We start from the raw sequence: 20,250 nt of genomic DNA on the forward strand, positions 1-20,250 counted from the left end.
TTAGGCCTTCACTTTCATCTGCAGCTTATCTACCAGGTCCTGAAGTCTGCAACGTTCTTCTTATCCTCCTCAGTCTGTGAGAGAAGAGCAAAGAATCAATGTCACAGAGTTTTATACACAAACCTGTCTGTGTTAGTGTCAAGTGTATAAAGAATGCACTTTCTCTTACCTGGTAAGTGAGCTCCTTGACTCTGCGCTCATACTTGCGGACTCCTTTAACAGCATCTACACCTCTTCTCTGCTCGGCCTCCACCTCAGTCTCGAGCTCACGCACCTTTGTGGAAGAAATAAACGTAGGAGTTTGTTGGAGGTCGTGAAATCAGACGTAACAACTATTTGTAAAACAGAGGTATAGTCTTCAACCCAGTCAAGGAGGCACAYTTGTRATCTGTTRCTATGTACTCTTTTAAAACATMTATTGAAGGGGTCTGTAATAATAACAACAACTTTTCATTATCTAGGTCAGTGGTTCTCAAAGTGGAATTTACATTTCAATTTGTTTATGTATATTTCTAGCAAGAATAGATTAAACAGCCAGGGATCTTTGGAAAAAGTTTAGAGGGTGCAATACAGTACAATGCAATATTATTCATCCACAATTTATGTTATTAACTCTTCGATAAACAACGGGTCTGGGAGGCTCACAACTCAAATTCTTCTTGTATTTGTAACATGACTATTTATCCAAGTTGTCACGCGTTTAGCGGTGTATGGTGCAGTACCAGTAAGGTGACTAGAGGCCGCCACTCGCATGTTTTAAATGTTGCGACAATGCTTCCATTATGYAGCTCGCGCCATGGCAGTTGAGAGAAGTTTGCCAAGTGAGCCAACATGAAGACAGAAGCACCGACATAAATACATTTTTATATCTTTATTTTGAAGGTAAGCGAGTGTAAAATCACCATATTCAAGYCGGTAATGTCTCTGGACTATGTACATATGTTTGTTGAGATATTATGTTGTATTTTTAGGTTTTTATTAACTTATTAAAGTCCGCTAGCCTAAAAGCTAATTCAGCCATTAGCCTACTAGCTGGTAGCCCCGCATAAGAACGCTAGCTTCCCTAGCAACGGCCAGGGAATGAGACGTAACAATAGAGAGAAATTATTATTATAACATTAATTCGATGAATGTATATTATATTCTGTGTTGATATTTATTGTGAATTATTATTATGATTGAAATGGCAGATTAGAAGAAGTCTGCTGAGACAACAGTTTAAGCCTGAATGAAGCAACTAGATGAATACATTTGCGTTTATTTAAAGGTCTTGGATCAACTCCACTAAATAAGTGTACAATTATTATAATTTGTTTTGTTGTGATCATTAATGCACAGCAATTTCAGCTTTAAAACTGCAACATTTTCTCTGATGCAAAGAAGGGGGACTTAAAAAAATGATTTCCCAGGGCCCGAGACTTGATTAGTCCAGTCATGCACTGCAGAAGTCATAGTAAATCTGCGTGGATGCTATTTTTGATGCACTTTAAAGTAGGAGTTGTGTTCTGATATTATGAAGAGGGTCCCTGATGAATTCGCTATCACAAAAGGGGTGGTCCCCGATGCAAAGGAGTTTGGGAACCCCTGATCTAGGTGGGTTATTGTGAGAACAAGTCACAAAACAATGCTCCTGTGTATTTTTATATGATCAAATACATTTCCAGCAATCAGTCTTTCAATCCACCCTAATCCACCCTGCTGGTAACTCACCCTGGACTCCAGTTTCTGGAGCTGCTTCTTGCCTCCCTTCATGGCCAGATTCTCAGCCTCATCCAGGCGGTGCTGCAGGTCCTTGACTGTGACCTCCAGCTTCTTCTTTATCCTATCCAGTCGAGAGCTGGTGTCCTGCTCCTTCTTCAGCTCCTCAAGCCATACAATCGCGCATAGAATAAATAGTTGTTTAATTTATGCACCAATCATAACGTCCCCCTCAGATCAGTGATTGCCTTCTTGGCCTTCTCCTCTGCATTCCTGGCCTCCTGGACGATGTCGTCCACCTCTCCTGCACCTGCACCAGGTCAGTCTCTTGACGATCAACCTTTGATGATCGGCTATGAAAAGCCAACTGAAAATTATTCATGATTATTATTTGACCAGCTTGTCACTTATGAACATTTTTGAACATCTTGGCATAGTTCTGTTATAATCTCCACGACAGCCAGAAGAGGACTGCCCCACCTCATAGCCTGGTTCCTTCTAGGTTTCTTCCTAGGTTTTGGCCTTCTAGGGAGTTTTTTCCTAGCCACCGTGCTTCTACACCTGCATTACTAGCTGTTTGGGGTTTTAGGCTGGGTGCTGTACAGCACTTCGAGATATTAGCTGATGTACGAAGGGCTATATAAAATAAAATTGATTGATTGATTGATTGATTGAGTCTCCAGCTTCTTCTTGGTGTTCAGAAGGCTGGTGTTCTGAAGGAGTAACAAGATGATTTGTTTGACTCTCAAGAGAACTTGCAAGTCACAGACTGAATTATGAAAATCTAAGGCAAGCACTGTCAAATTCCAGGTGTGTTAATATACTGTATGCTTGGTTGAGTTTCATTAGAAAGGCTTTTGACCCATACCTGGGAGTGCAGCAGTCCAACACGCTCGCTGGCGTCTACCAGCTCAGTCTCAGCCACTTTGCGCCTCTCCTCTGTCTGCTCCAGAGCAACTCTCAGTCCTCGATTTCAGCCACCATCAGACCGTTTCTGCGCTCCACCATGGCTGCCTGCTCCTTCATGTCTTCTGCGACACGGACGGCGTCATCAAGGTGCAATTGGGCATCCTGTGGTTCACAATGACATACGTTCATTAGGACTTGTGGAAGTAGGGTGATAGGATCAGTGATAGAAATGTTCATTGGTAAGAATTTCCCAGTATCGCTACCTTTAGTACATAACCACTCTATTCAAATCCTCTGTTCTATTTTTTCTACAGATTCAAAATCTGAAACAATCTCCTCTCTAGCATGTTCAGTTTGAGCCTGATGTCCCAGTCCCTTTACCTTGAGCTGTCCCTGGACATTCCTCAGCTGTTTCTGGGCCTCAGCGCCTGCCTGTTGGAGTGGCTCAGCTGGATCTCCATCTCGTTAGGTCTCCCTCCATCTTCTTCTTCACCCTCAGGGCATCATTCCTGCTCCTGACCTCAGAGTCCAGGGTGCTCTGCATGGAGTCAACCACCCTCTGGCTGTTCCCTTTGATCTGCTCCATCTCCTCGTCCTTCTCAGCGATCTTCCTGTCCACCTCACCCTTGATCTGGTTCAGCTCCAGCTGCACACGCAGAATCTTGGATTCCTTCGTGCTCCAGTGTTCCCTGGACAAACAGAAGCAGTCAGCGAATTGTGTTAAATCATTTGGATGTATAACAAGAAATAAATATATATATATATAATATACAATAAACACTCCAATACAGGGATCATTGGACTGTAGCGGCGTTGGCTAGTGTAACACTGCTTTCCCATCAAACAGCTGTAGTTTGTACCTCACCTCTCCAGAGCGGTCTGGATCTCAGATTTCTCTTTTCCACTGTCTTCTTGGCCTCTCCAGCTCATGGATGTTCTTGCCAGTCTCTCCGATCTGCTCAGTCAGGTCAGAGCATCCTCTGACACACACACAACAGAAGCAGTGGGGAAGGGGCATGGGTAGGCAACTAGATTTAGCTGTGGGACGATTTGTCAGAGACGCATGGTCACATTGCAGAAACATATTATAATATTTTGTACTCTGCAAATTGACCACAATTAACCCAAAAAGAGATTGTATTTGAAAATAACATAATTCATACCTTGATTACATTGATCATATATCTATTTTTTTTTGTGGGAATACTTGGGATTAGATTACTAAATAATTTTAAAGAATTCTTGGTGATTTCACTTGTTTTTGTAAAAATACATTCCAAAAATTCACTAACAATTTTGGAAGGCAAAAAACAAACATTGCCGAGCAATTGGGAGACCTATAGCAGTGAGTCGACTCGATTTAAAAGCCCGACAAAGTTTCGGTTTTGGAATCAAGCTGCTTGCAAGACCTTGCTCTGGTCGACGGCCAAGTCAGCTCAAAACAAAGGTGACGTATGTTAAGCAGGTGCAGTAATGAGTACCATTCTGTATTGTACATGCAAAAGTGATTACTTTTGATACAAACGCTTATTTGCCTTCCCAATAAAAACTAGTTATAAATTCTAACATATGCAGTTTTTTCTGTTTAAGAGATATCGTATGTTTCTGAACGATGCATCGTGCTGCGTTGTTGACAATATGACTAAATGCCACAAATTGCTGTTCAATTTCAGCAGGGTGCGCTTCCCTCACCTGCTTCACTTGGTCACGTGACGTGCAATAGCTCGGTGCAACCAAGGCCAGAATAATCGAATCCCCTCATTGGCATGACCCTTCACAACAAGTTGATTCAGCTGAAGCCACTATGCTAGTGCTGGGATGGAACAAGAGCCTGCACACAATGTGGATGGGCTGTCCAGAACAGGAGTTGCAGGTCCCTGATGTACTGTTATTAACTGCCAGATGTCATTAAGCAGTTGAGTAAACTGTCATTATAAAACTGTTATTGTACCTATTTGAAGTATTTTATCAGGGTCTTGGGAGGATTGGATAGTAACTCTTGATCCAATGCATTTTAAGGTGCTTTAAATGACTGTCTGTGCTTGCAAAGTAGTTTTATCACCACAGACAGGAGTTTGGCTGAGACACCCACAGCCAGTTCAAATCTAAATCTGGATATGAAAGGTCACAAGTTGTGGCTGGATCCACAAAACAACCAATCTTGGCTTAGGTAATTCAGATTTTATTTCCCAGATCACATGTCTCTCTGTACATCTATTACGGTAGCAGCAATGTGAGGACCGTCTGGTTGACTAATAAGGTCAAAATAATGTGCTGGCTGTATCAGATCTCTCTGTGGTCACAGTAAAGGTATGAGGTCTTCACCTTTCAGCATGCAGTGTAAAGTCAATGGAGGGCTAAATGTAATATTAATCTAATACATTTACAAGGAGAAACACTTGGATCAAATGGGGAGCTGTTGGGTTTTTCAGCAAGCTTTACAGATCTTTGACAAACAAGTCTAAAAGTATTACTTCCTGTCAGTAACCTTCTCCAAACATGGCCGTGATCCAAACTGGGTGTCAGAAATACATGCAGCCTAAGTAGTTTGGGATTGTTATGACCCTGCGTCATAGAGATGGTATCAAACTGCTGAGCTGTTCTTGAAAATACATTTGATCCCATACATTTGATGGCAGAGTTACAGGAAGTGTACAAGCAACAATATTTACAAGCCCAATATGGCCATGTCAGAAACAGGTGTGTCAGAAATCGCTGAACTCCCCTTCAGCTGCAGCTGTTGGAACACAAGCGTCTCTGGGGGAGCAGGGACTCGTCCTAGTCAACCTTTTGGAACAGAAAAGACACGTGACAGCCCAATCCACTAGATGACCCCACCAACAATCAGTGTTTAGAAGTTCAACTCTTCACATTCAGTCTCACAATTAGAAGACTGATTTAAATTATGGGAAAATGGGAAGTGTTCCTGTCTGCCGGTGAATGAGTTGATGAAGGTGTTGAATAGAATTTGTCCAGTTTAACTGCTGCTTTGGTAATAGCCTTGACCTCTATGGCAGCTGTTACATCTGATGACCTGATGATAGCAGCCTCTGTTTATAGTCCTGCAATTTATCCCACTTAAGAGTTGGCTCAACTTTAATATCGCAATCATCTCAATAATGTTGTACGCAATTGTTGGATCGGAACCAGTGGTGTGTTCATTAGGCACAGTGTAGCAAAACATTCCAAAACATATTACACCATACCAGTATTTCAATATTTATCCACTATATTGCTGACAGCATATACTGCCTCAAACTTTGATTACACTCTGAAGTTAACGCTTAGCAGATGAGCTGGCTAATGAAATTATATATATCTCTGGAGAGGGGAGGCGCTTATAATAATGGCTCGAACGGAGCCATTTGGTGTCTTTGATACCATTCCACTGATTTGCCCAACCATTACCATGATCTAATCCACAATCAAGGTGCCACCAACCTCCTGTGATATATATATTTTTTAATTTTTTATATAAATTAGCAACAATTTCTCAAAACGTATTTTTGCTTTGTCATCGTGGGGTATTCTGTGTAGATTGATGAGGAGAGAAAAAAAGATTTAATAAATTTTAGAATAAGGCTGTAACCTAAGAAAATGAGAAAAAAGTCAAGGGGTCTGAATACTTATGAATGCACTGTACACACAAAAGTATTCAGACTCCTGCGTTGTCTTGGCTGTGTGCATAGGGCCATTGTCCTGTTGGAAGGTGAACCTTCGCCCCAGTCTGAGGTTCTGCGCACCTGGAGCAGGTTTTCATCAAGGATCTCTCTGTATTTTGCCTCGATCCTGACTAGTGTCCAGTCCTGTCGCTGAAAACATCCCCACAGCATGATGATGCTGCTATATATATATATATATAATACACTGAACAAAAATATAAACACAACAATTCAAAGATTTTACTGAGTTACAGTTAATAGAAGGATATCAGTCAATTGAAATAAATTCCTAAGGCCCTAATCTGTGGATTTCACATGACTGGCACGAGGCCAGCCATGGGCAGGCCTGGGAGGCATAGGCCCACCCACTGGGGAGCCAGGCCAAGCCGATCAGAATGAGTTTTTCACACAATAGGGCTTTATTACGGACAGAAATACTCCTCAGCACCCCCTCCCCCTCCTCAAACGATCCGCAGTGAAGAAGCTGGATGTGAAGGTCCTGGGCTGGCGTTGTTACACGTGGTCTGCGGTGGTGAGGCCAACTTTCAAAGTCTCTAAAACAATGTTGGAGGTGGCTTATGGTAGAGAAATTAACATTTAATTCTCTGGCAGCAGCTCTGTTGGGCATTCCTGCAGTCAGCATGTCAGTTGCACGCTCCTCAAAACTTGAGACATCTGTGGCATTGTTTGGTGTGATTTAACTGCCTATTTTAGAGTGGCCTTTTATTGTCCCCAGCACAAGGTACACCTGTGTAGGACCATGCCGTTTAATCAGCTTCTTGATATGCACACTGTCAGGTGGGATTGATACCTTGGCAAAGGAGAAATACTCACTAACAGGGATGTAAACAAATTTGTGCACATTTAAGAGAGTAAGCTCTTTTATTTCAGCATATTTTTGTTCAGTTTATAATATAAATGTATAAAATATATATCTCAATATAAAATGAACATTAATAGATACCTTTACATTACAGTTTTTATATATTTCTAAAAGACAACTCTAGAAACTTTTCGAGACACAGAGAATTTGTTGACAGTAATGAAGCAAGTTCTTCTTTCCAGTCAGGCGTTTCACATTCTTCAATGTCGATCATATCTCTTCTGTTTTCAAACTTCTGCATTCAAATAGTAGTTAAATGTTCTTTGTGTCTCATAGTTGCAGCTACTGTTGTCAGGTAGAACAGGAAATCATGTTGTCTTATTCAATACATTTCTATAGCGATGTTCAGAACATTTCACCTCACTGAATACACCCTGTTTGTTCAGGTTCAGTGTCACCCAGCACATCAGTACAAGAAGCCCACATATCTGCTGCATACACTAGTTGAGCAGGGTGACATCTGGAAGGACCCATCAAGGCCTTTCATTTCTTGGACTGTGCTTCGTCTTCACTGCAGCCAACATTTAATGTTTGGCATATCTGCCAACACAGCCTAATTCTGACACCGAGCCACTGTTAATAGACAAGATATTTACTCTCCGTGTTTGTGGGGGAGAGAACTTTAGCACCATGCAGACTAGAGTTTATGACGTTCAAGTTATTTTAATGTGCAAAGATCTTGCAAGACATATGACCTGTGTGTTTGTTGCTTGGCTTTGCCTCAGGCCTAAGAAGGATTATATTAGGATGTTTTCTATAGAACTGACTGGTTAAGGATTTCTGCTGCCAACATGGCGCATCGGTCAGAATGCGCCAGGAGAATCCAGGTTTAGGGTATTTAAAACACAGTGGAACAGGAACACAGAGCTCATAGGGGAGGGTTTGGAAGGATGTTGATTAAGGTTTTAGGAGTTGGAGGTTGAAAGGCCTGTAGGGAGTTAGGTTGTGGAAGGATGTGGTGGTCTGGAAGAAACAAAGAGGAAACATATTAGGAACACATCAATAAAAGGTAATTACAAGGTAGTGCCAGGTGACCAGTAAAGGAATGACTTTACTGTATATGTTAAGTGCCCAGTAAACAGCTACACAGCCCTTTTTACTATCATTAAAATTCAATATAAAAATGTTATTATATCCAAATTTCTAAAGTGAAGGAACAAATATAGAAACATTTCCAAAATAATTCAAAATAAGATGTCGTGTATTTCTTCACACCTCAGAGTTAATGCTTGTTGGATGCACCTTTGACAGCTGTATATCTGTTGACACTTTGCACAACTCTTAGGGCAACATACAGTTATTCATTGTTTTTGGAAAACATTGTCAATGAAAAAAGTCCAGAGAGGACCCCACTTGCAAACACTGGCAGGTGGAGGCAAAACACGTTGCAAGAAACATTACCCACCCCATAAAAACTCAGAAATCAGACTTCCTGTAATGCTCTCGCCAAGTAGTAGAGATATCCCTTAACGAGTTTAAACCAATTAGTTAAGTAACGATTTGGCAAATTCCTTTAAGTAGTGGAACACATAGTAGAGAGCTACATGTACCATTCGTGCGCCTTTCAAAATGTTATTTGGGTCATCAACATGGGTCACGTGAGCCGGGCATGGTGGCTTAATATTAAACCGATGTCATCTAGACGTTGAGCTGATCTACCTACACAGTATATACACCATGACATCTCATGATTTTCACTGTTCAACCATGACCTGGTCATGCTCCTGGCAACCGCCAATTGCACATTACATATAATCTGGGATAGGTCCCTCCATTATGTCAGAATGTTCAAGCCGAGATAAAATACTGGGGCCATTAATTCCCTTCCAGCTTTGCCAGACTATAGTGCTGATCTATAATTAAGTCAGACTGATTTCGAGTCGATAGTTTTTCTCAAAGGATATGCACGTGTATACCTCTCCTTTGCTACTATAGAACTTTTTTGGAGCAAATTCGCCATTAAAACTGTTCAAATTCCCATATAAACTGATTTAAATTCCCCATTACGCTGTTTAAAGTTTTGAAGAAGAGGTCTGTCAACTGAGTCACTGATTAAAATGAAGGAAAGACTTTGCTAGTCACAAAAGCAACTTCAGGTTTTTCCATCTTGAACCATTTGATCTTGCAAAGTAATAAACATATCATACATACAAAAAGGTTTCAAGTACGTGTTCATGTGTGGCTTTTGGAGCTCAAAACATAAACTGCAGACAAGGACGTTTGTTCTCTATCAAATCAATGCTTTAAATTGTTTGTAATCTCAGGTTCCTGCAACATATTCTGAATGTGCTCTTCTAATGGCAAATATATATTTTTTAAATGACCTTTCAGTCTTTCCGATTGCCACAGCTCCTGCAGTATACCTTTTGTATCAGCATTCTCRACCATGCTAAGACAATTCTCACACATGTACTGAGTTTCCCTGTACTGTTTCATGTCATCGAAAGACTTGTAAAATAWATATTTTGAGGCARTAATGGAATTACAATGARTAAATTTTAGAGCTAAAAGCCGAAGTTCATTTTGRTCTTTAGTCTGTCTCARAGTCATCTGGGACCAGATCATCTTTTGAGTTGTATTGGAGACCATCTGCCTCAGAAGCAAGATCTGAATGGGATACGAAGGCCATCCACATGGATAGGTCCAACACAGCCTGACTGACGTCCACCCGGGAACACTTTGTCCAGTGCTGAGAGGCACCTGTAATAAAACACTACACTGGCTTAGTTTCTCAGATGCCAGGATGATGAGACAAGGAGGGATTGTTCTAAACTGGCTACCCAAGTCAGTGCGCGATGGGACAAGGACATTGCAACACAGCCTGGGATCGATCCTGGGTCTGTAGTGACGCCTCTAGCACTGCGATACAGTGCCTTAGACCACTGCACCACTCGGGATGCCCCCAAAGTTAACTTGGTGAAAGCACCTTTGACAGCCATAAAAGTTGTGAATCATTTTGAAAATGATTCCACCAACCTTACTCAACATTGGTTGATTAATTAATTAATAAAAAAATTCTAAACTAATCGAATCTGTTAGTATTTAGACTTATTACACCCTTTACTGAAATGGTTGTTCCAGTTTAGAGGGTTTCCGTAGACATGAAATTAGAGCTCTTTGCCCACGTACACCAGTGGTGTGTCTGGCATGGAAATAAGGATGCATAAGCAGTAAAGAACAACATACCTACTGTCAAATATGGTGGTAAATCTTGGATGTCTGCACTGATGGACTGCCCTCTTCAATTCAAACCACAGGTTTTCAATGGAGCTTCAAAGTCCTGAGGAGTAAGTTTCACAAATCCCCATCTGCTAAACAAGCAATAAGTCTAGACCCGTTTAGGAAAAAAAGTTATTTTAATGTATTCGGTAATGTTATACTTATCCAGATTACCAGAGGGTTCAAATTGCAATGAGTTAGAGGCTAGATCCTTTGTCAGCATAGCGGAGGCTTCATACTTTTATCGAGACGGCTATAAATAATAGAATCCCAGTGACGGGAGAGGTTGGAATGAAGGCCAACACAGCTAGATACATGGTGTCAGAAGGCAGTCATGGAGCAGTGAGCAGTTACCAACTCTGTCCGATTATTTTTGGTTCCAGGTTTTGTGAAATCTGTGGTTCTGAAACAAATGGCCACTCCATGCTGCCACATTGGAGAAGCATGCAGATCTCAGAACGCCTGGGTCTGCATATCAGCTAACCACATCATATGATATAGCAATTTGACGTGGCATGCAACCATTGGTTGATGCAATGCAACCAATAAGATACTCTGGAATCATAATTCTATATAAAGGTTGAAGGAGTGCGAGGGCAAGTTGATCAACACATTCATCCCACTCTGATGTCATTAGGGGTTCAAGAAGTGAAGCGGCAAGAAACCTTGTGTTTGTTGGCGTTGGTGATTTTCATAGTTTCAGATGTAGAGTTCAACATGTAAATAGGAAGAGGGAAGTGGATTATGACAGGTTCTGAAAGAGAAACATTAACTACATGAGGAAGGGAGGTCACTAGAAAGTCAGTCTGTGTGCCACATATTGTAGCTATTTAAACGTTATTGGGGTGGTTCCTCACCAAACTACAACAACAAAATACCAATAATAAAATTATTATTTTTTATTTTTGAACATTTAAACCTTAGAAGGGTCCTTGGAGAAGCGTTTTTGACATATTTGACATTATGTTAAAGCATAATTGAGGAAAAAAATATTAAAGTTGGAACATTATGACATTTAACGGCCCTATTATGAGGTTCTCTGTAACGGCCACTGAATCGAACATGACAAGAGGCACGGAGTGTGTTTTGACCTTGATTAAAATTGATTTGCAAATTCAAGTTGATCCTAATTGTTTGTCATATTGGCTTAGTTGTGATGGTTAATTAATTTAACATTATCAATACCAACTCAGGAAGCCGGTGGCCACCACCTTTTAATGTTTTTGCTACACTGTGCCTAATGAACACAACCCTGGAGGTCAAGGCTATTACCAAAGCAGCAGTTTAAACTGGACAACTTTCTATTCAACACTTATTCAACTCATTCACCGCAGACAGGAACACTTCCCATTTTCCCCATGATTTAAACAGTCTTCCAATTGTGTAGACTGATGTAAGGGTTTAACTTCTAAACAGTGATCTTTGATGGGGTCATCTAGTGGATTGGCTGTCACTTGTCTTTCTGTTCCAGAAAGCCTTGGCTAGGACGAGTCCCTGCTCCCCCAGAGACGCTTGTGTTCCAACAGCTGCAGCTGAAGGGGAGTTCAGCGATTTCTGACACACCTGTTTCTGAACATGGCCATATTGGCTTGTAAATTATATGTTGCTTTTGTTTGCTTCCTGTAACTCTGCCATCACTGTATGAAATCAAATGTTAGTTTCAAGAACAGCTCAAAAGGTTTGATACCATCTCTATGACGCAGGGTCATAAAGCAATCCCAAACTACTTTAGGCTGCATGTATTTCTGACACCCAGTTTGGATCATGGTCATGGTTGGAGAAGTCACTAGGCAGGGGGTAATAACTGTGGACTTGTTAGTCCAAAGATCTGTAAATCTTGCTGAAAAACAGCTCCCCATTTGATCCTAGTTGTCTCTTTGTAAATGCATTACATTTAGTCCTCCATTGACTTCACACTGCTGCTGAAGGTGAAGACCTCATACCTATACTGTAGACCACAGAGCGATCCAATTTTATTTTATACCTTTATTTGCCTACCTCATGCCTTTTGCACCATTGTATATAGATTCTCTTTTTCTACCATGTTATTGACTTGTTTATTGTTTACTCCCATGTGTAACTCTGTGTTGTCTTGTCACACTGCTATGCTTTATCTTGGCCAGGTCGCAGTCTGCAAATGAGAAACTTTTCTCTAACTAGCCTAACCTGGAAATAAAGGTAAAAAAAAAAAAAAAAAAAAAAAAAACTAGGGCAAGTCAATTAAGAACAAATTCTAGGGGCCTCCCTGGTGGCGCAGTGGTCTAGGGCACTGCATCGCAGCGCTAGCTGTGCCACTAGAGACTCTGGGTTCGTGCCCAGGCTCTGTCGCAGCCGGCCGCGACCGGGAGGTCCGTGGGGCGACGCACAATTGGCCTAGCGTCGTCTGGGTTAGGGAGGGTTTGGCCGGTAGGGATATCCTTGTCTCATCGCGCACCAGCGACTCCTGTGGCGGGCCGGGCGCAGTGCACGCTGACCAAGGGGGCCAGGTGCACGGTGTTTCCTCTGACACATTGGTGCACTGTGTTAAGAAGCTGGTTGGGTTGTGCTTCGGAGGACGCATGGCTTTCGACCTTCGTCTCTCCCGAGCCCATACGGGAGTTGTAGTGATGAGACAAGATAGTAATTACTKGCAATTGGATACCACGAAATTGGGGAGAGACGAAGGTCGGACAGTTGGTTAARTGCCTTGTTCAAGGGCAGAACAACAGATTTATACCTTGCATTCTGGCATTRGATCCAGCAACCTTTCAGTTACTGTCCCAATGCTCTAACCACTAGGCTACCTGCTGCCCCCAGCACATTATTTTGACCTTATTAGTCGACCAMYAGGTCCTSACATTGCTAACACCGTAATAGATTTACAGCGWGACATGTGATCTGGGAAATTAAATCTGAATTACCTGAGCCAAGATTGGTTGTTTTTMGGATCCATGCCACAACTTGTGACATTTCATATCCAGATTTAGATTTGAACTGGCTGTGGGATGTCTCAGCCAAACTCCTGTCTGTGGTGATAAAACTATTTTGCAAGCACAGACAGTCATTTTAAAGCACCCTTAACATGTATTGGATCAAGAGTTACTATCCGATCCTCCCAAGACCCTGATAAAATACGTCAAATATGTACAATAACAATTTTATAATGACAGTTTACTCAACTGCTTAATGACATCTCACAGTTAATAAGGGGGCATGCAACTCCTGTTCTGGACAGCCCATCCACATGGTTTGCAGGCTCTTGTTCCATCCCAGCACTAACACAGAGGCTTCAGCTGAATCAACTTGTTGGGAAGGGTCATGCCAATGAGGGGATTCGATCAAACCGGCCTGGGTTGCACCAAGCTATGGCCCGTCACATGACCGAGTGAAGCAAAACCATCAAGCGCTATGATGAAACTGCCTCTCATGAGGACCGCCACAGGAAACAAAYACCCAGAGTTACCTCTGCTGCAGAGGATAAGTTAATTACAGTTAACTGCACCTCAGATTGCAGCCCAAATAAATACTTCACAGAGTTTAAGTAACAGACACATCTCAACATCAACTGTTCAGAGGAGACTGCTTCAATCAGGCCTTCATGGTTGAATTTCTGCAAAGAAAGCAACTACTAGAAGGACACCATTGACGGAAGAAGAGACTGCTAGGGCCGAAGGGAGTAGTCAAAACACCCGTCTGAAGCAAATGGACATGTATATACTATACTGTAGAGGACGGTGGAAATCTGTCCTTGTTTGTGATCTGATAGGTCCCAACATTATGAACGATTTTCTTGGTTCAAGGCTCTGACTGTCTGTGTAGACGCAGAGTAGGTAAGTTAACGATCTCATGATGTGTGGTTCCCACCGTGAAGCATGAGGAGGAGGATGTGAGGTGCTTCACTGGTGACACTGTCAGTGATTTATTTAGAATTCAAGCACACTTAACCAGCATGGCTACCAAGCATTCTGCAGCAATACACCATCCCATCTGGTTTGGGCTTAGTGGGACCATCACAATAACCCAAAACACCTCCAGGCAGGTAAGGTTATTTGACCAAGAAGGAGAGTGATGGAGTTCAGCATCAGATGAACTGGCTTCCACAATCCCCCGACCTTAGCCAACAAGTGCTCAGCATATTGTGGGAACTCCTTCAACTGTTGGAATAGCATTCCAGGTGAAGCTGGTTGAGAAAATGCCAAGAGGTGTGCAACGCTGTCATTAAGGCAAAGGGTGGCTACTTTGACGAATATAAAAAATATTTTTTTTGTTTAACACTTTTGGGTTACTACATGATTCCATGTGTTATTTCATAGTTTTGATGTCTTCACTATTATTCTATGTAGAAAATAGTAAAAATAAAGAAAAACCCTTGAATGAGTAGGTGTGTCCAAACTGTTGACTGGTACTGTATATGTATATATTTTCAGCCAGCTCATCTGCTAAGCAGTTTACTTCAGACGTGTAATAACAGTTTGAGGCAGCTATTTCGCTGTCAGCAATATGAGTGGATAAGATTATTGAAAATACTTGTATGGTGTAAATTTAAGTCCTAAGAATCCTACATGAACCATTTTATCCAACTGAAATATGAGACAAATAAATTGCTGGATAAGGACCGAGCTAAGGGAATTGGGCTGACCTTTGTAGTGCCTATCCCGAATGGCTCATTAATGTAAATGGGCATATTGAAAGACACTATGTCAGTAGTGATGTCATTTTGTAAATGTTATATTGGGATATTGTTTCATAAAAAACGTGTTGCAATGTATATACTTTAGTATGTTTAGTTAAATAGAAATTGTAGGTTTGAATAGGTAATTGCTTAATAATTAGTGTTAATTTTCTGAGGGGAGGGCTAGCCCTACAAAAGGAGCCTCTCTTTCAGGGGGGGGGGTGGTGAGGCGAGGGGCGGTAGGGTGGCGCGGCGTGGGGGGCGGTGGAGGGGGTGGGAGGGCGTGTGAGGGTGAGGTAGGCGTGAGGGCGTGGTGGGGTGGGGGTTTCATGAAGAGGCTTTTTGGATTTGAGCTGGATGGGGCAGCATTGTTTTTAGCTGTGGATGGGGCAGCATTGTTTTTAGCTGTGGATGGGGCAGCATTGTTTTTAGCTGGCCCATAAGGTATACGTTTAATGACAGTACTGTTGTTTTTGTTCTGGAATCAGTATGTAAATGAACACCCTTGCACAGAAMAACTTTTGCGGCTCCGCCATCTGTTTATTTTTTAGAGGTTAGGTTTTTTAGTTTAGCCTTCTGGCCTACTCTACGTGACAGGTTGTTATAATAATGCATTTAGCATACCATTATGGGCAGGTTCTGATTAAGTCTGAGGCAGCTAAGCTACCATAGTGCACAATAGTCCTATTTGTCAGAAACAGCAAGTAAAAAGGGAAACAATTGCTGTGTAAAAAGGGTAATACCTTACTGTATAAGCAGTACAGTTGAATTGCTCATTTTTGGGTTCCCTGTGAAATGCCAACAAGTCGTTAAAGGTGTAATTTACCTGTATAGTTGTAATGTTGGGAGAACATTTTTCAAGAGGGGGAGAATGTGAGAAATTGTCAACTTTGTAATTTCTAGGTAATCATTTATTTGTAGAATTGTGGTTGTGCTGGTTTTGGCCAACAGAGGGGGCTGCTCGCTCTAGTGGTTGCTTGATGAGCTGCTGTGGTCCTCGCGCTAGCTAGTTTTATCAGTTGAATTACAGACAGGCCAACTGTAGCTGTACCAAGAACAACCAGATAAACACATTATTTTAAAGTTGATTTCCAAGCTGAGCGAGTTGTAAAGCACATAAGAAATACTAAGGTAGTTATATACTAGTTACGTAGTTATGTTATTGTTTTCATAGTTAAGTTTGTTAATGTCCGCTAGCATAGAAGCTAACAATAGTTAACCGCAGCTCCTGTGAAACCAGCTGCCGTCGTCATGGTAACGGAGGCTCAGTCCATACTGGGTATAAACAAAATGGGAAACATTATTTATTGCTGTGTATTGATTGCTAGTTGAAGAATGAGGTTATTAAGGGTGCGTTTGTAATTTCACTTTGGCTATCTACTCCGATTTCAGAGCACTCTCGTCTGAGTGTGCCAGAGCGCAGAATAACTGATGAATTTACAAACGCTTAACACCCATTGAATATGGCCGGTGTCTGTAAACGTGTCAAAACGTAATTAAATTGTTGCCAGCAGCACAGTTAAGTCATCAACGCGCTGGATAACATAAAAACAGCATAACCAACTCTGCTAGGTCGAGAAAAATGGTCAGAGTGAGGTGGTCTCATTTGTGTCTGGAAGTAGCTAGCTAACTTTAGCCAGTTAGCTTGGGTGCTTGACTGCTGTTTAGAGCGCGCTCTGGCACTCCAGKGTGAATATACGAACGCACCCTAAATGTATTTGTGAGAATAGATCGTTTTAAACGATGTTGGCTATTTATATAGTAATTGTATAAGAATAGAGCTTGGTGTTTGGTCCTCCGACTATGACTTGGAAAACCATGCAGTTTATTAGGCRGTATACAGATAAAATAAATTATGCTAAAGTCAAAGGGTGGTGAAAGTGCACGGTGYTCTTGATTCTCCTTTCCAATAAATATTGAGGATCTTATTCTGGTTACATGATGATTGATGCTTGACTGCCGTTTGACAAATGAAATATTCTCACTCTTATCCATAATAATATCATCATATAGACTAGCCTACCCGCACTGTCTCCTATCTGCTAGCTAGAGTGCAACGTGCCAAGGCTGGAGAAGGCACATTTGCTATTTTATAGCAACAGTTTGTGACAAAACTATCGTTAGAGTTGAAAATGAGATGGAAAAACCTTTAACTTCAACTACATGAAAATGTAAGTATGCAAGTACATTTTGTGTGCARTACGTCATCACGCAGTGACTTTTATATTTGGTGGAAACACCACTAGTGGGAAAATGGKCAMATTTTATTTATGCAMAWTTTTTTGWATATTCACATGAAGATCTGTCGRCAGTTGGATGGAAACCTAGATACTGACTGTTAGAACAAGAGAAAACCCGCTAATGCACAACCACATTCCGAACTTGCACCTTGTGGATTCTACTATTCGAACGCGCAACAGTAAGTTGAGACCCCGACTGAGTTCCGCTTATGGCGCTTATTTACATTTTAGTCATTTAGCAGACGCTCTTATCCAGAGCGGTCTGGGAGCCAGCCCTGCCAGTGTGATCTGAACATTAGCATGAACAACAATAGTTGAATTGGCGTTTCYCCTTCCAAATAAAAGACCCCAATTGAAACTGGTGCAAACGGATGAAAATAGTGAAATCATGCCACAATTGGACTAGATAATGCTAAACAAGGTTGGAATTTTATTTAAATTGAACAGAATAAAATTATTAGNGAACTTGCACCTTGTGGATTCTACTATTCGAACTCGCAGCAGTAAGTTGAGACCCCGACTGAGTTCCGCTTATGGCGCTTATTTACATTTTAGTCATTTAGCAGACGCTCTTATCCAGAGCGGCCTGGGAGCCAGCCCTGCCAGTGTGATCTGAACATTAGTGTAACGGATGTGAAATGGCTAGCTAGTTAGCGGGTACGCGCTACTAGCGTTTCAATCAGTTACGTCACTTGCTCTGAAACCTAGAAGTAGTGTTGCCCCTTGCTCTGCAAGGGCCGCGGCTTTTGTGGAGCGATGGGTGCTTCGTGGGTGACTGTTGTTGATGTGTGCAGAGGGTCCCTGGTTCGCGCCCGTGTCGGGGCGAGGGGACGGTTTAAAGTTATACTGTTACATTAGCATGAACAACAATAGTTGAATTGGCGTGTCACATTAGCATGAACAACAATAGTTGAATTGGCGTTTCGCCTTCCAAATAAAAGACCCCAATTGAAACTGCAAACGGATGAAATAGTGAAATCATGCCACAATTGGACTAGATAATGCTAAACAAGGTTGGAATTTTATTTAAATTGAACAGAAAAAAATTATTAGCTAATTTTACACAAAAAAAGTGGACGTATTAGACTTCAGAATTGCGTTAGGGGCATACTGCACTGTACATACCTACCTATGGATTGTGGATCCATGAAACCCGCTATCAGCCTACTTCAGGGACACCAACAGATTACAACTCTGAAGAGTTTCCACAAATATTAGCTTTGTAGCTATTTTTGCTGGACATTGACTGTCAAATCAGGTCTTTTAGCGCATTTAACATTCATATTGCTCTGTAGCCTTACCTATGGAGTGCGCACCCATGAAATGCTCGATCAGCCTACTCAGTGACACCCACAGAACACAACTCTGACTATTAGCGTCATAGCTCTTATTGTGGGACTACTGTACATGCGCATATTGAGAAAAATTCACAAAATCCTTCTTTAATATGTTATCTTATATCTTAATACCATTTTGTTTGGAAGCAATGGTGATGTGTTGCTCACATATTATTATTTGACAAACCAATCACCATTACGTCCAAACTAAATGATGTGAAGTGGTTTGGCAGTTTTAGCAGTTCATCACGGTTCCCAGTGGTGTAGTGGAGGTATACACAGGTATATGCTGTGTGTTATGTGTTAATAACATTTAGACTACGTTACCCAGCAGGCTATGCGGGCGCGGGAGATGGTTAAAGAATGCCTTGCATGGCTAAACATGGAGTTTTCTAGCTGAAGTATATGTTAATTAAAAGTAGTTAAACCTACGCCCCGGTTTGTCATTATATAAGGAACAGACATAACATGCTGTACACCCACTTAGTGGGCATTGCATATACTTAATTCTTAAATCTTAAATTCTTAAATCCCCACTGATACGTATCAAAGTAGTGTAGTGGATGTATACGCTGTATCGATTAATAGGGATTACGGAACAGATCGGAATGTTTATCTTAAAATGTTGCTAAACTGTTATTTCTTCGCATTTTAGGCGCAGCAATGTGCACGCGGCAGTAGACCTACGAAATGCAATTGGCGGGAAAACATGTACAGTTCTAAAAACCATGCAAGCGGTTTCATGAACAGAGATGGAAATACCCATTAGAAAGAGAGGGGATTTAAAGATGCAACAACTATCATGGTTGATAATATGATTAGGATAGGTGCTAGACAATGAAAGATAGTTGAAAGAAAACCCAACAGAACAGGAGAACGCATATGAGTAAGTCTTTATACAAATTAATTGCCTCAACGTTTCGATGGTGGGATTTTAGCTATAGGCTAGTTTGAAGCAATGTAAGATATGCCTCATAATATGAAGTAAACACAGATGTCAAACAATTAAGGAACAGGATAAATATAGCGAAGCTTATGATTGGCCTAACCGTCTTATGGTAGATGGAAAGGCCCGCCCAAAACATTCTATATTAAATGTTAACTAGCTACAAAAGTAGCCTATGCCTACCTGTCAGAATGATATCATGATTATTTGCGTCAATCCAGTGGCATTTCTTTGCAAACTCCCTTATGTGCTACAGAAACACTTATAATCAGACAATAGTGCTAGGTGCCTGCACACTTGACACAATGGGTAACTACTTTTCAAAAATGTAAATGTTAGATTATTCCCAGACCTCAAAAGTCGTCTCCTGATGTGGGTTAAGCATTGTTATGGATTTAGAACCTACAATTTTGTAATTTTTCTGGGGGAAAAAATGTGTGACCTGAAAAATAAAAATGGGGAAAGTTTGAAACCTGTGGATTTCTAACTCCGTTTATTGGTTTCAGTAGTAGGCCTACTGCACAGTACAGCTTGGGTTGGCCTGACTGTGAAAGACCAATATGGGATTTATCATTTTAAATTTAATTCGGGCCGTTTGGCAAAATTTGGGCAACTTTTTACTCAAGCTGTTTTTATTAGGGTCGATAGTTCCACCTTGTGGTTGAATGGAGCTACTACACTATTGCAATCTCTTCAGTTAGGTTC

The 20,250-nt window shown here is 41.3% G+C and overlaps 1 protein-coding gene and 1 pseudogene across 1 annotated transcript in view; both read right to left on the minus strand.

The window, feature by feature from the left end:
• On the minus strand, positions 1 to 3,537 carry LOC112072225 (myosin heavy chain, fast skeletal muscle-like; annotated as a pseudogene).
• LOC112072228 (gelsolin-related protein of 125 kDa-like) overlaps positions 1 to 20,250 on the minus strand; it is a 74,025-nt gene that overhangs the window by 12,702 nt on the left and 41,073 nt on the right. The gene's annotated exons all lie outside the window — the stretch shown is intronic.

The sequence above is a fragment of the Salvelinus sp. IW2-2015 genome, unplaced genomic scaffold (assembly GCF_002910315.2).
Source record: "Salvelinus sp. IW2-2015 unplaced genomic scaffold, ASM291031v2 Un_scaffold1859, whole genome shotgun sequence".
NCBI classification, from domain to species: domain Eukaryota; kingdom Metazoa; phylum Chordata; class Actinopteri; order Salmoniformes; family Salmonidae; genus Salvelinus; species Salvelinus sp. IW2-2015.